The sequence below is a fragment of the Lynx canadensis genome, chromosome A3 (assembly GCF_007474595.2).
Source record: "Lynx canadensis isolate LIC74 chromosome A3, mLynCan4.pri.v2, whole genome shotgun sequence".
NCBI classification, from domain to species: domain Eukaryota; kingdom Metazoa; phylum Chordata; class Mammalia; order Carnivora; family Felidae; genus Lynx; species Lynx canadensis.
This window is the reverse complement of record NC_044305.1, coordinates 119,525,933-119,541,682: the sequence shown is the minus strand read 5'-3', so window position 1 is coordinate 119,541,682 and position 15,750 is coordinate 119,525,933. Positions and strand designations below refer to the sequence as shown.

General features: G+C 39.1%; 1 protein-coding gene across 2 annotated transcripts in view; it reads right to left on the bottom strand.

The window, feature by feature from the left end:
* The window catches only part of ASXL2 (ASXL transcriptional regulator 2), a 131,691-nt gene that overhangs the window by 90,730 nt on the left and 25,211 nt on the right, over nt 1-15,750 (bottom strand). The window lies entirely within an intron of this gene.

Sequence of the window (15,750 nt, the reverse complement as noted above, 5' to 3'; positions counted from 1 at the left end):
GGTCACGATCTCGTGGTCTGTGAGTTCGAGCCCCGCGTCGGGCTCTGGGCTGATGGCTCAGAGCCTGGAGCCTGTTTCCGATTCTGTGTCTCCCTCTCTCTCTGCCCCTCGCCCGTTCATGCTCTGTCTCTCTCTGTCCCAAAAATAAATAAACGTTGATATATTTCATAGCAGCATAATACTCCAGTGAATATTATACACACATAAACACTAAATCACTTAATCCATTTCCTATTGTTGCATATTAGAATCACTTAAAGGGGTGCCCAGATGGTTCAGAGCATCTAACTCTTGGTTTCAACTCAGGTCATGATCTCACAGGTTGTGGGATGGAGCCCCACAATGGGCTCTGCAAAGTCAACTTTGAACTCTCTCTCCCTGTCTCTGCCCCTTCCCCTGCCAGTACACACACGGTCTCTCTCAAAATAAACAAATTAAAAAATTTTTTAAATCACTTAAAGAAGCACTATTATTATTATCCTTACACACTGGACCAACAAATGCCAAGAATGAGACAGACCCTAATTTTATCTCTGATTCTATCATTTAGAGCTCTGTGACTTTGGAAAGTCAATCTCTGAGCCTCAAATTCATCAGTAAAATGAAAATAAGAACAATATCTATAACTTATGAAAGACCATGTGCGTCAAAGAGAATATTTTATTTTGAGCAGTTTCGTTTAGAACTTGGGGATAGTGGGGTGACTCAGTCGGTTAAGCATTTGACTTTGCCTCAGGTCATGATCTCACATTTCATGAGTTTGAGCTGTGCAACAGGCTCTGTACTTACAGTGTGGGGCCTGCTTCAGATCCTGTCTCCCTCTCTCTATCTCAAAAATAAACAAACATGAAAAAAAAAATAGAACTTGGGGATATAGCAATTCTCAATAATGTGTTATTGTGTTTATTTTTTACTATAACAAATGCCAAGTGTTTCTGATTATTTTTAAAATCTAACAAGTGGAATTGCTGAATAAAATTATTTTAATATAGTCAAATTGCTATCCGCCAGATGTACGGGAGTTTCACTACACCATTAACTGGCATTTATATCATTTTAAAACTCTTTGGTAACTATTTTAAATATACATATGCTACAATTTTAAAATTTTAGTTACTAATGAGGTTGGATTTTTCACGTCATTAAACATTTATATTTCCTTTGTTGGGTGACCCTGACATAAGGCAACAAGTTACTTGATTTAAATAATAAAAATCAAATTAAAAACTAAAATTATAGGGGTGCCTGGGTGGTTCAATCAGTTAAGCATCCAACTCGACTTTGGCTCAGGTTGTGATCTCATGTGGGATCAAGCCCCATGTCAGGCTTTGCACTGACAGCACAGAATTTGCTTGGGATTCTCTTTCTCCCTTTCTGCCCCTTTCCCCAGCTCATGCTCTCTCTCAAATATAAATAAACTTAAAAATATAAAAATAAAAAATAAATTATAAAATTTAACAACTACAGAGGCACTCAGCTGGCCCAGTCTTGGGTCTCAGAGTTGTGAGTTCGAGTCCCACGTTAAGCATAGAGCCTACTTACACACACACACACACACACACACACACACACAACTTAACAACTACATCACAAAAAGAGACCTGGTTGAACGCTACAAATACACTGCTTTTATTCCATAAAAGAAAGGAGAACATTAAATGATTTTGCCAAGTCTACCTAAACAAAATGTATTTCCATCAACAAGTTAAAAGAGTAAAAATACACAACTGATTAACCCAAAGCAGAAAACTACATTAAAAGCATTGTTAAGGGTATAAATGATATTCCATATTTAGTTGTTATTCCAGGCAGATTCAGTTCCAACACAGAACTTCCCCTCAAACAATCCATTTGGTTGCCAGAAGAAAACATACTGCCACTGAAATCTCTGAGGAACTCTGTTGCTACAAGTTCTGCTTGGGAAAAGTGGGAAAATGTAGAGGTTTCTGTAAACCATTCTGAAAAGCACTGGAGTTGATAAAAGAAAAACAGTCTGTACAATTGCTTGCTCTTGTCAAAAACTAGAAGGAATTTCGGGGCGCCTGAGTGGCTTGGTCGGTTAAGCGTCCGACTTCGGCTCAGGTCATGATCTCACGGTCCGTGAGTTCGAGCCCCGCGTCGGGCTCTGTGCTGACCGCTCAGAGCCTGGAGCCTGTTTCAGATTCTGTGTCTCCCTCTCTCTCTGCCCCATCCCCACTCATGCTCTGTCTCTCTCTGTCTCAAAAATAAATAAACGTTAAAAAAAAAATTAAAAAAAAAAAAAAAAACTAGAAGGAATTTCTAAGGAAACTGATACAATCATCCCCCTGGCAATTAAATTTCATTCTGTTGGGGTGCCTGGGTGGTTCGTCCATTAAGCGTCCAACCCTTGGTTTCGGCTCAGGTCATGATTTCCCCAGTTTGTGGGTTCGGGCCCCACATCTAGCTCTGCACTGAGAGCATGGAGCCTGCTTGGGATTCTCTCTCTGTCCCTCCCCCTCTGCCCCTCCCCAACTCACTCTCTTTCTCTCAAAATTAATTAATTAATTTTTTTTTTTTTTTTTTTTTTTTTTTTTAAATCAAAGACCTGGAGCGCTGTACTGACAGCTTAGAGCCTGGAGCCTTCTTCAGATTCTGTGCCTCCTTCTCTCTCTGTCCCTCCCCTGTCTGTGCTCTGTCTCTCTTTCGCTCTCTCTAAAATAAATTTTTTAGGGGCGCCTGGGTGGCGCAGTCGGTTAAGCGTCCGACTTCAGCCAGGTCACGATCTCGCGGTCCGTGAGTTCGAGCCCCGCGTCGGGCTCTGGGCTGATGGCTCGGAGCCTGGAGCCTGTTTCCGATTCTGTGTCTCCCTCTCTCTCTGCCCCTCCCCCGTTCATGCTCTGTCTCTCTCTGTCCCAAAAATAAATAAAAACGTTGAAAAAAAAATTTAAAATTTTTTAAAATTATTAAAAAAAAAAAGACCTAAAAATTTTTATACGCCTTTCTAGTGAGGACTTCCCAGATTTTCTAGATATACTAGTCTTTAATGAAATAAAATAGAAGAAACCAGTTAGTTACAACTGCATAAGGGATATTTACTTTCCTTTAAAAAAAAAGTTTATCACTAGTTCCTTTAAATATTAGGAACTCAAAATTAATTTTAAATTTAGAAAATTATTTGTGCTAGATTTCTCAATACTTAGAGCCATAAATCACTTAGTTTGGAGGAGAAACAAATGTTTTTCTTGAGGTGCGTGGGTGGCTCAGTTGGTAGAGCGTCTGTCTCTTCAGCTTAGGTCCTGCTCCCAGGGTCTCAGGACCAAGCCCAGCATAGAGCTTTGCACTGAGCATAGAACCTGTGAAAGATTCTCTGACCCTAGGGGTGCCTGGGAGGCTCAGTCATTAATCATCCAACTTCGGCTCAGGTCATGACCTCACGGTTCATGGGTTCAAGCCCCACGTTGGACTCTGTGCTGACAAGCTCAGAGCCTGGAGCCTGCTTCAGATTCTGTGTCTTTCTTTCTTTCTGCCCCTCCCCCACTTGCACTCCTGTCTCTCTCTCTCAAAAATAAACATTAAAAACAAATTTTAAGCCTCAAAAAATAACTACAATTCTGTAATACCAAATTATTTAGACATCCCCATTTTTCATGAAAAAAACAAACTTTTTTAAACAGATTGCTCAAATCAGTATTCAAAGACCCAAACATATCACATTTGGTTAACACATGTCTTAAACTCTCTTCTAATCTATAGATTTCTTCCATTTTTCTTCCAATTTATTTACTGAAGACACCGGGTAGATTGTGCTATAGTTTCCCACATTTCTGTATTTTGTTAATTGTACTCTGTCCCTCGTATTTCCTGAATATTAGAATTAACACCTAGAGACTGGCTCAGATTTGTATTTTATTTTAGCAAAAACACTTCATAGGCAGTGTTGGAGACTTCCTATCACACCACGTCAGAACACAAAATACCTGTGGTCTCTTTTTTTGAAATGACTTCTATAGAGTTTCATATTTTAAACTACAAGCTATTTTATACTATAAAGTATTAAAAAGTTTCCCATAAGCATTCCTACCTAATTGTTTTAGTACCCATAATGATCACTACCTAGACTCGTTATTTTATTTAGGTGTCCAAAAATGGTGATAAGTCTATCATTCCTTCTTCATTCATTAGCTAAAATCCTTCCAAAAAGAAATGTTTTCCTCCATCTACTTTTTGGTTACCTGAAAGACAGAGAATTCATACAGACAAGGGTAAGTGTTTGATTGTGTCCTATTTAATAATTTTCAGAGTGGGGCGCCTGGGTGGCTCAGTCGGTTAAGCGTCCGACTTCAGCCAGGTCACGATCTCGTGGTCCGTGAGTTCGAGCCCCGCGTCGGGCTCTGGGCTGATGGCTCGGAGCCTGGAGCCTGTTTCCGATTCTGTGTCTCCCTCTCTCTCTGCCCCTCCCCTGTTCATGCTCTGTCTCTCTCTGTCTCAAAAATAAATAAAAAACGTTAAAAAAAAAATATTTAAAAAAAAAATAATTTTCAGAGTAATTACCCAACTTTCCTAGTATGCTCCAAAGGGAACCAGTGAAGTTGTTTGTTTGAAGCATCATTAGGAATATTATGAATATCATTTTATGAAATATCATTACAAATTAATATATTTCTGTGATTTAATAACTGTTTCCTCACTTGTAAACTGGTTATTCATGACCACTGTCTACTTAGTATACATACCATTTGTATGAGTTCTATTTTCACATTCAATATATTAAAACTTTAAAATGAATACTAAAACTTTTGCTGTCACATTTATTGCAAATATTTTTTCCAGTTTATCCTTTTCATTACTGCTATTTTTACATGGAGGTTTTTATTAACTTCATGTACTATAACTGGTCTTCTCTTTTTATTTCTTTTTTTTTTTTTCCTGGTAGCTTTTTGTTTTCAATGTTTATTCATTTGTTTAGAGAGACAGAGACCACATGCATCAGGAGGGGCACGGGGGGGGGGGGGGGGGGGGGGGACAATCCCAAGCATGCTGTGCACTATCAGCATGGAGCCTGATGCAGGGCTCAAACACACGAACTGTGAGATCATGACCTGAGTCGAAATCAAGAGTTGGACACTCAACCAACTGAACCACCTAAGCACCCCTCTTTTGATTTTCTTTAGCACTTCTACATTTTATATCTTCCCTCCCTTAGATAGCTTAATATTTTTCCAAGTTTTCATTTACATTTAACTTTTAATTCACTTAATTTTTAATAAGAAAATATGCATTATGCATAGAGTGAGAAAAATGTGCAGATACACTAGATACATTACTATTACAATACTATTACTACATTGTATTACTATTACGTTATTTTACCAGAAAGACCATAGTAGTTTTACAAAACATTTAGCTTACTTTAACCACAGGAGGGCAGTGTTTATCAAACAAAATAGCATTCCTTTGGCATTGTTCATGGAACTACAAACACAATTTGTAGAAACTACTTTATGACAATCAGAATAGCTTCTCAGAAGAATTTTTTATTTTACTGTAAGCTCTACACCTAATGTGGGGCTTGAACTCATGACACCAAGATCAAGAGTTGCATGCTCTACAACTGAGTCAGCCAGGCACCTCTGCTCAGAAGAATTAAAATTAACATCACACTGAATTAAAGCATGATAAAATAAAAATTTTAAAGTGTGCCTGAAACATCTATTTCTTGGGTGCCTGGGTGGCTCAGTCGGTTAAGTGCCCAACTCTTAAGTCTCAGATCATGTTTAACCTCAGGGTCGTGAGTTCAAACCCCATGTTGGGCTCCATGCTGGGCATGGAGCCTACTTTAAAAAATTAAAACATCTATTTTATAAAAAAGCATCTATTTCTTTATTTGCAGATTCTCACATCCAGCTAATAAGATATTAAAATTATACTTTCTAAGTACCAAGAAAAATCTAGACAGCCCCTAAGATTCAAGTTTAACTCTAGCATAAACAACAGCATTTCAATTATTGACGCACTCATGAGTTCCTTCCAGATATGCATATATGCAGAGCCTGAATTTTGTATAATCTAGGTGATTTTATCTTGCATTTAAAATGTGCAGATAAGGGGCGCCTGGGTGGCGCAGTCGGTTAAGCGTCCGACTTCAGCCAGGTCACGATCTCACGGTCCGGGAGTTCGAGCCCCGCGTCGGGCTCTGGGCTGATGGCTCAGAGCCTGGAGCCTGTTTCCGATTCTGTGTCTCCCTCTCTCTCTGCCCCTCCCCCGTTCATGCTCTGTCTCTCTCTGTCCCAAAAATAAATAAACGTTGAAAAAAAAAAAAATTTAAAATGTGCAGATAAAAATATGATAATCTTTATAGATTTAAATCAGTGTTATATGGCTTACTTACTAAGCTTCAATTAGTGTTAACTAATTAGTTTCAATTAGTGTAACTAAAGTCATAGTAATGAATAAGGTCACCCAGAAAATATGCAGAATGATGTAAGCCTATACTACAAAACCAATATACCAATGTGTAAGAGTCAGAGAAGAAAAACCAGCCACTAAGTAAGGAGTGGCTAGAGGACTAAGAAGAAAATCAGAAGAATATGGTGCCTCAGAAAAGACAAAACATTCTAAGAACGATGAAGTGGTCAATCATGTCAAAAACTGCCTACAAACTGAGACAACTTCAAAATCCCCTGTATTTAGCACAAGGAACCCTTTTTTTAATGTTTATTTTTGAGAGAGACAAAAAGAGAGAGAGAGAGAGCACGTGCGTGCACAAGCAGGGGAGGGGCGGAGAAAGAGGGAGACACAGAATCCAGAGCAGTCTCCAGGCTCCGAGCTATCAGCACAAACCCCAACACAGGCCTCGAACTCATGAAACATGAGGTCATGACCTGAGCCGAAGTCAGACAGTTAACTGACTGAGCCACACAGGTGCCCCAACAAAGAGCTCTTTAATTAGTTTTACAAGTTCAGATTCCACTTAACCAAGAGAGAAGAAATCAAACTTGACAGGGCCTAGCACTGAATGGGAGGTCCAGAAGTGGTGACAGGGAATTGAAACAACTCTTCCTAAAACAGTGAAGGAAATGTGGAGTCAAGGAAAAATTGTGTAGTCAAATGGACTTGAACAAGTTTCACGGAACCAGGATAAAAGGAAAGAGAAGCATCCCTAGCTATCCAATTCTCCCCACCTCAAATAGATTATTCAGATCAAGTTTGACAAATCCTTCATTACCCAAACTTGTGCTACTTATAATTTGACACTTGAAACAAGATGAATCAAGAGGATGCAGTATCCCCACCTAACTAACCCTGCAAACACTACGTGAGTTTAGAAGCTAAACAGAAAGTAACAATACATGCAATTTAGAAGGAATAACTAATAGAGCCAAATATCTGAAAAGGAAAGACAGAAAAGGACCTTACCTGGCTGCTTAGCAGTATCTGTTGATCACTAACTCTGTCCTAAGATGCACTCAGCTCAGCTCTGTTACACCAGACTCTCCTGGTTTCCCTTCTACCCTCTCCACCAGTGACTTTTTATTCTCCACAGTATTTTAATAATGATCTCTTTCAGAATTCTCTTAATTTCTAACCTCTTTGCACATTTCCATCCTCTCACGGTTTCAAAAATCAATATGCTCCTACAGCAGCATTCTATATACACCCCCCATAGTTCTTATCATACTGTATTTATTATAACTGCATTTTAAATCATCTGTCTTAACCAGTGGTACATAAGCTCCATAAGGGCTGAGACCTTCTGTTTTGTTCATATAGTATCCTTAGTGCCTATCATATACTAAGTGTAAAACGTGAGGGCTGACTGGCGGATTCAGGAACACAGACGGTAAGACTGGCTCCATAAAAATTAATTTTTTTTTTAAACAAGAAAGGATGAAAGGTGAATGCAAATGCAAATAAGTTTGTAGATTCAGGGACAGAAACTTAAATGTAAGAAGCAGCTGAGAATATTTAAATACAAAGAGGCAGGGGTGCCTGGGTGGCTCAGTCTGTTGGGCATCTGACTTCGCCTCAGGTCATGATCTCACAGTTTGTGGGTCTGAGCCCCACGTCAGGCTCTGTGCTGACAGCTCGGAGCCTGGAGCCTGCTTTGGATTCTCTGTCTCCCTTCCCTCTCTGTCTTCCCCTCTCCTGCTTGTGCTCTCTCTCTCTCTCTCTCTCTCTCTCTCTCTCTCTCTCTCTCTCTCAAAAATAAATAAACATTAATAAAAAAGAATTTTTTAATACAAAGAGGCAGCTACAGATAGCCAGATAGCTATATGGGCTACATATAGCTACATATATGGGCCCAGATAGCTACAGATAGGGGCCCAGATAGCTACAGATAGCTATATGGGCTGGCTTCTCAAGCTCACAAGCACAGTTTTACCTAAAAGTCCCTCAGTTCTGAACAGCTCTATCAAGTTATTCTGCTCTACATTAGGTTATTTTTATCTGATTATCCAAGAAGTCTGTATGTTATGTACACTCCCTAGTTCAGCAAAAAAAAAAAAAGAAAAAAGAAAAAGAAAAAATAAAGTTCCCAAAAGCTCATTCTCTCAAAATTCTGAAGATTTAATACTTATCTAGAATTTAAGTGCCAGGTACCGTTTTAAGTGCTTTACATACATTAGCTCATTTAATCTTTACAATAAACCTACGAGGTAGATGCTAATATGGCATTTTTTTCAGATGTGAAAACTTTGGCACAGGAAAAATAAGTAATTTGCCCAAGGCCACATCAGCCAGCAAGTGATGGAGGACAAGACTCTTTGCTCCTAAGCATTATGCTATACTGCCTCCCTCAATCAGTTACACATCCATACCACTTCTAAATTTAATTCTCACTGTAAACACACAATCACTAACTATCTAAGTGCCAAAACCTGGGACTGCAAAGATGAATAAGAAACAAGCCCTGGGACCCCTGAATGGCTCAGTGGGTTGAGCGTCTGACTCTTGATTGCAGCTCAGGTCATGATCCCAGGGCTGTGGGACTGAGCCCAGAGTCCAGCTCTGTAATGAGCATGGAGCCTGCTTAAAATTCTTTCTCTCTCCCTCTGCCCCTCTCCCCAGATCACACTCGCTCTCTTGCTCTCTCTCTCTCTCAAAAAAAAAAAAAAAAAAAAAAAGCAAGCCCAGTTCACAACTAGAGTAGAGAAAGAATGGCAGAAAGGAGAGACAGACAACTATGAGAGAAGAAACACTAAAAGGATGTAAAGGACTACAGAGGGGCGCCTGGGTGGCTCAGTTGATTATAAGTTTCCAACTTTGGCTCAGGTCATGATCTCACAGTCTGTGAGTTCAAGGCCAGTGTCAGGCTCTGTGCTGACAGCTCAGAGCCTGGAGCCTGCTCCAGATTCTGTGTCTCCCTCTCTCTCTGTTCCTACCCCACTTGCACTCCCTCTCTCTCTCTCTTTCTCGCTCTCAAAAATAAATAAACATCATAAAAAAATATATATGGAAGCAAAAGTAAAGAACATTTCATTCTTCCTATAAAAATTATGCAGTATTTCAAATACAGAGGAAACTACAAAATAAAAGAACACTTATGCACTGACTAGGAAACTTTGTCAAATCTGCAAAGGAAAATGAAGGAACTTTTTCTTTTTTTAAAGCAAGAGCCATGTATGTGCACAAGAGTGGGGGAGGAGCAGAGAGAGACTCTCAAGCAGGCTCCAGGCTCAGCGAGGAGCCCAACACGGGGCTCAATCCCACGACCCTAGGTTCATGACTTGAGCCAAAATCAAGAGTCAGACACTCCACTGATTGAGCCACCCAGGCACCCCGAAGGAGCTTTTTGAAAAGATAGATATGTTCTATACTTTGACTAGGGTGGTGGTCACATGGATGCATACATTTGTCAAAATGAATTCAGCTATACTTTCAAGATGTATGCATTGTTATAAATATTACACCTCAAAAAAGCTGGCATATACCTCAATAAATTGATTTTTAAAGGAATTAAACCAAAATGAAGGAATACTGGAAAAATACGCCACACTCCCTGAAATTCAAGAGTAAGCACAAATTAAGGAAAAAAACAAATTTGAAAATGGGTTAGGGTGGAAATTACGGTTTGTATAAAACTCCACTTATTCACATCTGAGATACTGTCTTAATACCTGAAATGACCAAAATAACAGAAGCAGTGAAAGGATATCCAACAGAAAAAGTTAGGAAAAGAGGGGTGAGAAACAGAAAGGATCAAGTTCTCTGTTTAGCTGGGGGGGGGGGGGGGGGGTTAAATCCTTAGGAGGAAAAAAGATACTGCATCAATTGTAGCCATCAAACAAAAATAAAAAAAGAATGCCAAGAGATGATAGGCAATACACAATAGGCCCCGGCTGTTAGGCAAGTTAGCATTCTAATGGTAGAAACAGACAACAAATGTGTAAGAAAAAAATTTTTTCTTCACATAGTGGTAAGTGCAATACACAAAATAAAACAGGATAATAACGTTGACAGTGAATGGGAAAAGAGATAAATCCACTGAGTAATCAGGCCTCAGTGACTACCCAACAGTTAAGCTGAGAACTGAGTGACAAGTTGCCAGGCATGGGGATATTTGAGGGCAAAACAAGAGCCATGAAGAGCCATGATAAGTTTTAGTTTATTTAGCCACATGGAAAATAAAATTCAGGAGTGCATGGGTGGCTCAGTCGGTTAATCGTCTGACTCTTGATTTCAGCTCAGGTCATGATCTCGAGTTTCATGGGTTTGAGCCCCATGTTAGGCTCTGTACTGATGGTGCGGAGCCTGCTTGGGATGCTCTCTCTCTCTCCGCCCCTCCCATGCGTGATCTCTCTGTCTCTCAAAATAAAAACATAAACTTAAAAAAAAAAAAAAAAAGAATATTCAAACTCACTATTTCATCAGGGTGGTTTTACTTAAAAAAGAAAAAAAAAGAACAGATACCACATTTAAAGAAAACAAAAAATATACAGCGAAAAGTTTCATTCCTTTCCCCGCCTCACCTTCAACCCCTTCATGTACCCCCCCATCTCTTACTCAGACACTCAGTTTCTTATGTAGCCTCCTAACATTAAAGCAATCATGAACAAACACAAATATATTTATCTTCTTTCACTTTTACACACAAAAGGCAGTAAGTCACACACAATACTCAATACATGACCTTTTTTAGTTAGTGTATCTTGAAGGACCCTATGTGTATATAGAAAGCAAATATTCCTTTTTATAGTTGCATAATATTCCATTGTATAATTATACTACTATTTACTTAACCATCTCCTAATGATAGAGTTGGGAACTGTTTCCCATCTTTTGCATAGTATACAGCAGAAACAGGTGGTGCCCTGTATCACATCCCCTCAGCCCAAGGGGAATTCAGCCACATATGCTGTGGACAGTTCCCACTTACAATGACAGTGTCCCACCTCATGCTGAGAGTAGCCTATCCCAAGGGTCCATGAGTCTCTCCACTTTTCTGCCTCAGGGCTTTCTCCAAAGCCACGAAAGCCCAAATAGCAGCAAGGCAGCTCACGAGTCCAGGGAAGTTAGCAACCTTACCAGAAATCCTAAACCAACTAACTGCCAGGGTGAACAAATGCTCCAGACTGTCTTAAACTACTCTGTACATATGCAACAGACCCACAAATGAGGAAGTCATAGAGGCAGGGATGAAGGTTATTTATAAGCCCAACAGCATAGAGGCTTCCTCTCATGAAAACTGATAAGCCTTAACTACTGTTCCTGCTAAGTGTCCAAAACTTGTCATCAACAAAGGCCTACTCTGAGTCCCTCAAAGAGATGAGCCAGCTAACAAAGGAAAAGGAACAGAATAGGAAACCAATGCTGGTAGTACCACTGTACAAATGTGTTACTATCAAAAAAGAATTTATGTAAAAGGATTCTATGTCTAAGATAAAAAGTAGGTTCTAAATTCTATCAGGGTTGTCACCATCCCTGATAAAAATTTCCAACAAAATGAAGTAAGCTAGGTGTTCCTGGGTGGCTCAGTCAGTTGAATGTCCAACTCTTGATTTCAGCTCTGACTGTGATCCCAGGGTTATGGGATCGAGCCCCACATCAGGCTCCGCACTGAGGGTGGAGCCTGCTTAGGACTTTCTCTCTCTCTCCCTCTGCTCCTCTCCCCCGATTGTTCGTTCTCTCTCTCTCTCTCTCTCTCTCAAATAAAAAAGGGAGAAAAAATAAGTTAAAAAAAATGAAGTGAGCTAAGCCATACACTAAAAAAAAAATGAAGCTAGTATAGCAACCACTATCCTAATTAGAGTTAAGGTGCCCCTCTCTCTCAATCTTTCCTCTACAATTCTCATGTATGACTGCAAGACAGAGATAAGAGTATATGAATAATAAAATGAGTAAGGTTGATTTCAAAGATATACCAAATTTCAAACTCCAAAAACTTCTACTTTATCTCCCAATCACTAGTAAAATGGTTAGAAAAATTGCCTATTAGGAAGCTTCAATAATTACAAAAACCATAAAATGTTCTTTTTGTTGTGATTATAATGCAATAAAATCATAAATTATGAAAAATAAAATAAGTCCTTAAAACTGTTTTTTATCTCAACCCCAAAAAAAGTCTTGGACCAACAGGGAAATCACAACTATAATATCCAGAGAAAAGAAGTAGGTGAAAGGTATAATTATGGAAAAGAAGGAAGCAATTTATTATTTTTAAAAGTACTTCTCTGGGGCGCCTGGGTGGCTCAGTCGGTTAAGCGGCCAACTTCGGCTCAGGTCATGATCTCGCAGTCCATGAGTTCGAGCCCCATGTCGGGCTCTGTGCTGACAGCTCAGAGCCTGAAGCCTGTTTCGGATTCTGTGTCTCACTCTCTCTCTGACCCTCCCCCATTCATGCTCTGTCTCTCTCTGTCTCAAAAATAAATAAATGTTAAAAAAAAAAAAAATTTTTTTTTAAATAAAAAATAAAAAATAAAAAGTACTTCTCTTATTCTCTTAAACTACTTGAATTTTTTTTTTTTTTTACCATATTGATTTCAACAATATCTAAGCACCTTCTATACAGCAGACGCTTGAACAACATGGGTTCGAACTACACAACTCCACTTACATGCAGACTTTTTTTGGATACATACAGCAGAGTACTGTAGATGTATTTTCTCTCATGATCTTCCTAACGTTTTCTTTTCTCTGGCTTACATTATTATAAGAACACAGTATGTAATACATGTAACATACAAAATATGTGTTAATCAACTGTTGGTTTATTGGTAAGGCTTCCATCAGTAGTAGGCTATACGTAGTTAAGTTTTGGGGGAGTCCAAAGTAATACTCAGATTTTCTTTTTTTTTTAAAATTTTTTTTTTTTTTTCAACGTTTATTTATTTTTTTGGGGACAGAGAGAGACAGAGCATGAACGGGGGAGGGGCAGAGAGAGAGGGAGACACAGAATCGGAAACAGGCTCCAGGCTCCGAGCCATCAGCCCAGAGCCCGACGCGGGGCTCGAACTCACGGACCGCGAGATCGTGACCTGGCTGAAGTCGGACGCTTAACCGACTGCGCCACCCAGGCGCCCCTTTTTTTTTTTTTAAAATTTTTTTTTTTTCAACGTTTATTTATTTTTTTGGGGACAGAGAGAGACAGAGCATGAACGGGGGAGGGGCAGAGAGAGAGGGTATACTCAGATTTTCAACTGCACGGGGAATCAGCACCCCTAACCCATGTTATTCAAGGGTCAACTATAGTTCGATCACATAACAAGGCATCTAAAATATCCAAATTTATACTCTACCATCCTCAATATATTATCTTCACTGGATTAAGTTAATCCAATTCCACTGTCTCAAAAATCATTCTCACGTACACCTTTGGTAATGAATCTTTCCTCATTTAAAATGCCCTTTTCTTCCCAGACCCATATGAAAATTTAACCTTTTTTAGGGGTTCATATCCCTTTGAAAGTCTGATGATAGCTATGAAAACTCTTCTAAGGAGGAAAAAAAAAAGTTTATGGTTAGTTTCTGTGGGTCACTAGATCCCATGAAGTTTAAGGTACATTTGTGATTTTAACCATTTATGTACCATTCAACATTTCTCTGGTTAAAAGGCCCTGATTCACCTTTGGAGACCCACCTCCTTCCTCCATTCTCAATCCATATGGTGGGAACCAACACTAGCAATAAAGCAAGAAAAAAAGCACTTTCCAACCTCTTGGCCATAGTAATTCACTTAGAAATGGACAGAAGACTCAAACTAAGGCTGCAGGAGCAGAATCACAGGAACTACTGACTTAAACTTGAATGATAGGACACTGAAGCTAACAGCTTTCAAACATCCAAAAGACCAACAAAAGAGATAGGGAGGTAGTGAGGAAGGGAGGGAGGAAGGAAGGGAGGGAAAGAGAGAGAGAGAGAAAGAATATCTTCACAATGCCCCCCCTTTTTTTTAAATATAATTTATTGTCAAATTGGCTAACATATAGTGTGTAAAGTGTGCTCTTGGTTTTGGGGGTAGATTCCTGTGGTTCATTGCTCACATACAACACCCAGTGCTCATCCCAACAAGTGTCTTCCTTAATGCCCTCTACCATTTTCAAAAACAATCCTGACATAGAGCCCATCCCTAGATCAAGATTAAGAACTCCTAAAATAGGTAAATCTATTCTGAATCCATACACATGGGTTCATAACAGTAAAGCTAATTATGGCAAATACACTGGCAATAATTAGAGCCTACTAGTCACAAAAAGCTTTTAACCTAGTAGAGGAGGAAAAAAAATTATATATTTTTTAAGCTTTGTAAATTACTGAACTATATGATGAAATATTCCCAAAGTCAGTGAAAGCAAATGCCTTAAGACAAGGCAATTGTCTTAAGACTGAAGAATTTTATAGATGTCAAACACAACCTAGACTTCCATATCCTTGTTCAAAAGAACCAAGTTAAAGTCTCACCTCACTCATGAAGTCACTCACATCCTCAATGACACCCTTCCTTCTCAACTTTAGGTACTCAAAATGGGCAATTTTGGCATTTAATTGTATACATATTTTTATCATTCCTGCTTATTTTAGTCTCTAACTCTTGTCTCCACATAGTGAAATGCACTTATTCACTGAGACAAAATAGTCAAGGTTTTAATCAAAAGAGAACTAGAAAAAAATCTGAAGAGGACAGATGAGCAAGAAATTCCAATTTAGATTTACTGATTTCACCTTTCTTTCAGAAGAAAACTCAAGAGTTTTCCTCTGTGATTAATATCACCACCACAACAGCCCCACAGAAGTACAATTTCCTTTTTTTTTTTTTTAGTTTTATTTTATTATTTATTTTGAGAGATGTACAAGCATGGGGGAGGGGCAGAGAGGGAGAGAGAGAATTCAAAGTGGGTGGGCTCTGTGCTGTCAGCACACGGAGCTCGTGGAGCTCATTCCCATGAACCGTGAAATCATGACCTAAGCATAAATCAAGAGCTCGAAGCCTAACAATTAAGCCACCCCAGGCACCCCCAGAGGTACAATTTCTATTTAAAGCTCCATGAAAAAAGTGAGTCAAAATACCTTTTTTTCTGCCTTTGCAAAGTTTCAAAAAGAAAAAAAAAAAGCAACTGGAGGCACTGTAAAAAGAGAGCTTTATTAAATATTAAGGGGAAAGTTGCACAACATAAGGAAGGAAAAGACAACACAATTTGCAGTCACTTTCATATGAGCAGATTTCTGAATCTCACCATGATGACCTTCTAATACCAATACTCCCTGCTCTTGCTTCCACCCTTCTAACCCCTTAGGAGCTGACAGGAGGTCTAGTGAACCACTAGAGTTCATGAAAGAAATAAGAGTCATCAT